This window comes from Nicotiana tabacum, chromosome 2 (genome assembly GCF_000715075.1).
Source record: "Nicotiana tabacum cultivar K326 chromosome 2, ASM71507v2, whole genome shotgun sequence".
Taxonomy (NCBI): domain Eukaryota; kingdom Viridiplantae; phylum Streptophyta; class Magnoliopsida; order Solanales; family Solanaceae; genus Nicotiana; species Nicotiana tabacum.
Genome location: NC_134081.1, coordinates 121,611,801 through 121,619,609, shown reverse-complemented (window position 1 = coordinate 121,619,609; position 7,809 = coordinate 121,611,801).

Genomic DNA, 7,809 nt, shown 5'->3' with positions numbered 1-7,809 from the left:
CCTCGTATGACAAGTCCTCTGTAATCTGTACATCATCCGTGGGCACCACTCGGGTAGGATCGCCAATGCACTTCCGTAGCATAGATACGTGAAAAACTGGATGGACAGACTCCAATTCTGAGGGCAACTCTAACTCATAAGCTACTTGGCCCACTCTCCGAATGATCCTATAAGGCCCAATATACCGTGGGCTAAGCTTGCCTTTCTTGCCAAACCTCATCACGCCCTTCATAGGTGATACCTTTAAGAATACCCAGTCATTAATCCTGAACTCTAAGTCTCGTCGCCGCACGTCAGAATATGACTTCTGACGACTCTGAGCTGTCAACAGTCGCTCCCGGATGAGCTTTACTTTCTCTATGGCCTGTTGAATCAGGTCTGGCCCATATAACCCAGATTCCCCAACATCAAACCACCCTATAGGAGATCTGCACTTATGCCCATACAAAGCCTCGTACGGAGCCATCTGAATACTGGAGTGGTAACTGTTATTATATGCAAACTCGACAAGAGGTAGATGTTCATCCCAACTTCTTTTAAAATCCAACACACATACTCGTAACATATCCTCGAGCGTCTGAATTGTGCGCTCGGCTTGTCCATCAGTCTGTGGATGAAAAGCTGTGCTGAGGTTCACCTGAGTCCCTAGACCTCTCTGAAATGACCTCCAAAAATGTGCTGTAAACTGAGCCCCACGGTCAGATATAATAGAAACTGGTACTCCGTGTAGCCGCACTATCTCCTTAATATATAACTTGGCATAATCTTCTGCTGTATATGTAGATCTGACCGGTAGGAAGTGAGCTGATTTCGTGAGCCTATCGACTATCACCCATATGGAATCGAACTTACGATTAGAACGAGGTAAACCCGTGATAAAGTCCATGTTTATCGCCTCCCATTTCCATGTCGGGATCTCTATAGTCTGCATTAGCCCTCCAGGCTTCTGGTGCTCTATCTTCACTTGCTGGCAACTAGTACATTGGGCGACAAACTCAGCAATGTTCTTCTTCATATCATTCTACCAGTACACATCCTTAATGTCATGATATATCTTCGTCGACCCAGGATGGATGAAATACCATGAATAATGTGCCTCTGACATAATCCTGTCTCGTAGCCATGCTACATCTGGAACACACAAACAACCCCTATATCTGAGAACCCCAACTCCCTTTAGCTCTAACAGTGGTTTCTTCTGCTGCGGAACTCGCTCTCTCAGCTCGACCAACTCTGGGTCCTCGTACTGCCTTTCCTTGACTTCCGCTATGAGGGATGATTTTGTAGTGTTTTGGATTACAACTCCACCATCCTCAGAATCTACTAACCGAACCCCCAACGAAGCCAATTGATGAATCTCTCTAGCTAATTGTCTTTTCTCGGGCTCTACATGTGCTAAGCTACCCATAGATCGGCGACTTAAGGCATCTGCTACAACATTAACTTTCCCTGGATGGTAGAGAATGTTAACATCGTAATCTTTCAATAACTCAAGCCATCGCCTCTGTCGCAAATTCAACTCTTTCTGCTTGAAGATATATTGTAGGCTTTTATGATCAGTAAATACATCAACATGAACACCATATAAATAATGCCGCCATATCTTAAGTGCATGGACAACCGCAGCTAACTCGAGGTCGTGGGTCGGATAATTCCTCTCGTGCTTCCTCAACTGCCTTGAAGCATACGCAATTACCTTCCCATGTTGCATCAGGACACATCCTAACCCGACACCTGATGCATCACAATACACGGCATAACCCTCTAGACCCTCTGGAAGTGTTAGAACTGGAGCTGAGGTCAACCTGTTCTTAAGCTCTTGGAAACTCTGCTCACAAGCCTCTGTCCATTGAAACTTAGTTTCTTTCTGTGTCAACTTCGTCAATGATGCCTAAAGGGAAGAAAAACCCTCTACGAACCTCCGATAGTATCCTGCTAAGCCTAGAAAGCTACGAACCTCTGTCAGAGTGGTAGGTCTAGGCAAATATTTCACGGCCTCAATCTTCTGAGTGTCCACCTTTATCCCTTCATCTGATACAATATGCCCCAAGAATGCTACAGACTTCAACCAGAACTCACATTTAGAAAATTTAGCATACAACTTACGATCACGGAGGGTTTGGAGTACCGCTCGCAGGTGGTCCACATGCTCATCCTCTGAACGAGAATAAACTAGAATATCATCAATAAATACTATCACGAACAGATCTAAAAATGGCCGGAATAGGCTATTCATCAAGTCCATAAATACAGCGGGTGCATTAGTCAACCCGAAGGATATGACAAGGAACTCGAAGTGGCCATATCGGGTCCTGAAGGCTGTCTTCGGAATATCTTTTTCCCGAACTCGGACCTGGTGGTACCCCGACCTCAAATCTATCTTTGAAAAGCATCTAGCCCCTGCAACTGATCAAACAAGTCATCGATCCTTGGAAGTGGATACTTATTCTTAATAGTTACCTTGTTCAGCTGTCTATAATCGATACACATCCTCAGCGAGCCGTCTTTCTTCCGCACAAATAGTACTGGTGCACCCCAAGGTGAGGTACTGGGCCTGATGTAACCTTTCTCCAGCAAATCTTTTAACTGCTCCTTCAACTCCTTCAATTCGCCAGGTGCCATTCTATAGGGAGGGACGGATATTGGTTGAGTTCCTGGAAGCAAATCGATGCAAAAATCAATCTCTCGCTCTGGAGTAATACCTGGAAGCTCATTTGGAAACACATCTGCATACTCTTTGACTACGGGAATAGACTGAAGTGTAGGTATCTCAGCATCTGCATCTCTAACTCGCACAATATGATAAATGCACCCTTTTGCGATCATTTTCCTCGCCTTCAGATAGGAAATAAACCTACCTCTGGGTGTTGGTGTATTACCTACCCATTCAAGGACTGGCTCACCCGGAAAATGAAATCTGGCTGCCTTTGCTCGGCAATCAACTGTGGCATAGCAAGCTGCCAACCAGTCCATGCCCATGATAGCATCAAAATCCATCATCTCTAGCTCAACTAGGTCAGCTGAGGTCTGACGACTACAAATTGTCACCGTACAACCTCGGTAAACCCATCTAGCAATAATCGATTCTCCGACCGGTGTAGATACCGCAAAAGGATCACTTAGTATTTCAGGCACTATACCAAACTTCCTCGCGACAAATGGGGTAATATACGATAAAGTAGATCCTGGGTCTATCAAAGCATAAGCATCGTGAGAGCAAATGGTTAATATACCTGTCACAACGTCTGGTGAAGACTCCTGGTCCTGTCGACCCGCTAAAGCATAGATACGGTTCTGATTACCACTTGAACTGGAACCTCTACCTCTGCCCCGACCTCTACCAGCCGAAGACTGAGACTCGCGCCCTAAAGGATGCACAGACATAGATGATCCTGTTGCTGAACTCGCTGGTTGTGCCATTCCCCCCGAATCTCTATTTGGGCAATCCCGCATCATATGCCCTGGACGCCCACATGTATAACAAGCATCAGAACCTGCTCGGCATTGGCCCAAGTGTCCTCTACCACAGATGTCACACCGTGGAGGAAATGACCATGTCTGTGCAGATCCTCGCTGTCACTGCAAACCCGATGCCCGTGAGCTCTCACCTGGTCCTGACTGAGTATAGCGGTCATACCTGTAACCCTGTAACCGAGGTGGCGGAGGCCTAGGTGGTCGTCCGAAGTACTGGGTCCTATAACTACCCTGAGATTGCTCCTGAGACCTAGGAAATCTCATCCTCTTACGTTGCCCTTGCTCAGCCCTCTCTGTACCCTACTACCGACGCCTGCCCCTTTCTATACTCTGGGCGAATGCCTGAATCCGAGAGATATCCATACTATCCTGCAATGCAGCGGTGGCACATGCCTCGGTTAACTCTGGGGCTAACCCCGCTATAAACCTGTGAATCCTGTCCCGCATAATAGCAACTATGGATGGTGCATATCTGGCCAATGAGTCAAAACGGAGACTATACTCTCGAACACTCATATTACCCTGCTTGAGGGCTAGAAACTGATCGACTCGAGCCTGTCGGATCTCCCGTTGTAAGTACTGGTCAAGGAAGGCATCTGAAAAATTCTCCCAAATAGCTGGAGGTGCATCACGTCCCCTAGACCTCTCCCATCCCTCATACCAAAGGATGGCTATATCTCGGAGTCGAAAAGCTGCTAGCTCAACTGCCTCTTTCTCCGTGGCATGCATAACATGAAAGATCCTGTGAAGCTGATCTATGAAATCCTGTGGGTCCTCCCTCTGATCTGTCCCCGTGAACTCTGGGGAACTCAAAGCAATAAACTCTCGGACCCTTGAACTCCCAGACCCCTCAGAAGTTCCTGCACTAGCTGATGCCCTAGCCTGTTGCTGGGTAGCTACCAACTGTGTCAACAAATGCACCGCACTCCTTAAGTCCTGATCTGATGGAAGTGGAGGGGGAACTGGATGTGCGGTTTCCCTAGGAATCTCCGTAGTTGGTGGAGGAGCCGGTAATGGCTGAGTAGGGGTCTCACCTTGAGCCTCAGACTAGGCCCCATCAACTGGGGGTACCCTGCTGGTCCCCTCACCTGCTGCTGTATCTCTCCTCTGGCTAGCGGTAGTCTTCCTAGTCACCGTCATATGTGCATGCAAATACCAACACATAAATTTAATTCAAATTTCCTATAACTCAGTTCTATAGCACGATTTAGATTTCAAAGAAGGGTAACTAACTCCTAAATGCCCTGTAGTTCCCTGCTTATATAATGTGGTGCACAACACATCTATAAACAAGACCCTACTAGACACGGCTTGTAGACTTCCTAGGACAGAACTGCTCTGATACCAAGTTTGTCACGCCACAAACATAGGAGCGAGACAAGCACCCGGTGCCTCACCTAACTTGGCGTACAAAATTGCAACTAAGGGACTCTGAACACATAATGTCATACTTTGGCCATGGGGCCACCTTGCAAGACAATTTGCGAAGCAAAATATAAAACTGAATGGAAACTAGCGCTAACTAAACATCAATATAAAGCTAGGCTGAAAAGGCCGTCATAGCTATTACAACTGACAAACCACCAAATTATACATACCAGGCCTACAAACCCAACATACTGCACTAACCAACAGGATATGTCTACAAGCCTCTACTGATAGATGTACTATGATCGGAACAGGGCCCCGACCTACCCATAACATATATACAGATATACATAAGATGTACACAACACTCTAGACATGGCAACTCCGAAAGGCGTGGAGCTTACCGATCAGGCTGAACTCGGGAAACACCTACTGAGGAGATCTACTCGTCTGTCTATCTGAACCTGCATGCATGAAATGCAGCGTCCCCGGAAAAGGGACGTCAGTACGAAATAATGTACCGAGTATGTAAGGCAATAACATAACTGAAAATTGAAACTTAACTGATAATATAATAACTGGAAGTAACTGGGAGTCAAAGATGATCTGGAAATATACTTACCTGCTGATACTGACTCAACTCCTTCAATGTAGTAAGTAAAATAATTGTACGGCCTTATAAGGCTCGGTATATATAACTGCTCTGCCATAGTAGGCTCGCTCATAGGCGCTCGGCCATACTAGGCTATGTATCTCGACCATGCTGGGCTCGCTCATAGGCGCTCAGCCACAGTAGGCTCGGTATATAACTTTCCATCTGATCAGAGGTTGCCTAATAGGGGCCTGCCCATCGATTATAGCTCGATGGTAATGAAAATACTGTAATACTGTATATATAGGCTTGCTGCTCTCTTGACTGGAAGAAGACAATACTAAAATTGAATATAGAGTCTCGATAAGGAATAATATTGTAACTTATGAGACTAGAATAGTGTGAATAAATTCATGAATATGAACTTCTCTTTTTGTCTCATTACTAACACATGTACCTACGAGATCATGCCAAAATGAAGGAAGGCTTAGTCTTAACATACCTTATCACAATCTTTCCAATCACCAAGTTGAACTCACCTCTTTGCACCTTAATCTACAAGAACGATAATAATACTATCGTTAAGTTACGAAAGGTACAACTATCGCACAACGAACGACAAACTTATTTTGTATTAAAACGGGCAGCATCTCCCCTATAATCCTTACTTCCTCCAAATTCAAGATAACACCAACAATACAAGAACAGAATAATAACAACATATATACATCATTTTCCAGCCCTATATACACCATCAAATACTACAAAACAGCCCAACACACCCCAATCTCTTCGTACACAAAACGACCACCGTAGTAGTGTCAAACGACCCGAAAATGTTATGATGAACGACCAGACAACCACCCTACATTTATATGGTGTTTATAAACCCCCTTCCTCCTCCAAAAGTCCAAAAAATATTAGTAAAACATGCAGCCCAACAGCAACACAAAACAGTCCACAAAACAGTCCGCTACAAGTGAATAACTCGAACTCACGGTTTCCGATCACCGTCCCGTGAGTTCTTACAAGTATAGAACGACTTACCATGAATTTACAGAAGAAAAAGTGGATGAAAGAGAGAAGTAAACTCACCTTATTTGTTGGATAACTCAGCTCTTATCTTGGTTCTTCAAACTCTAGGTTTTACCTCCAATTGGAACTTGAAAGGGAGAGAAAATCAATTAGGGTTTGTGGGAAATTTTTGGGAGGATTCTTTGCAGAGCTTATGTTTTGTTATTATGCTCTATTTTAAGTCTAATATATGAAGAAAATAGGCCCTTAAAAGGCCTCTTTGGACGACCCGAAATGGCCCATTTTTGGGCTTTCATTTAAGCAAGTAGGTGACACACCTACTTGTCACCTAGCAGCTTGCGCAGTATCGCACAAATGCCCATATCTTTCTACTCCAATGTCGTATTGACAAACAGTTTAATGAGTTGGAAAATAGACTCATAGATCTTTAATTTGATGGGTGGAACACCCCATAACTCTAAGTATATTGGGAGAAAATCGCAGTTACATTTGACCCAAAATTTCAATAAAACTTATGAGTGTAACTTGTGATGACTTTCATCGACTTTTGTTCCACAACTCGCTTGACATTAAAACATAACACACGGATGTCATACGACTAATATAAATCATAACATAATCTCCTTATCATGTTAATCACCCTAGTCTCACCCCAAAGGTACATGTTATAACATTCCCAACTTGTCGACTTTCGACGAAACATTATTTTATTTAATTGCTTTAGCTTCTGAACTGTCCAACCCTCTTTGTACTTGTTGTTCATGATCTTCAATATTTGTAACCTCAGAGGTAACATGATTAACTTACTTTATATACTTTTAAATGTTATCTCATTTTTGGTCCTACATTAGTTTGCTTACGACGCATTTTTACGTACGAAAATATAGGGTGTAACAATTGGTGACCACAGTTATGCCCCCTTCTTCAGGACATATTGCATCGGAGAAGTGCACGAATAGTCGGAAATAGGGTAGACCACCCCAGCATCCAACCATTTGATAATCTCCTTTTGACCACATCTTGCATGTCTTCGTTAAGTCTCCTTTGATGTTCAATGGATGGTTTGGTATCGTCCTCCAAGTTAATCTTGTGCATGCAAAATGCGGGTCTTATTCCCCTAATATCCGCCAAAGTCCACCCAATAGCTTTCTTCCTCTTGTGGAGCACCGCCAATGTAGAGTCAACCTGCACGTTAGTCAAACAAGAGGAAAAAATAACTATTAAAGTAGAACAAGGGCCAAGGAATTCATACCTGAGATGTGAAGGCAATGGCTTCAACTGCAAGATAGGAGGCTCTTCAAATGAAGGCTTTGTAGGAGGAGTTTTCCTATTCTCAAGAT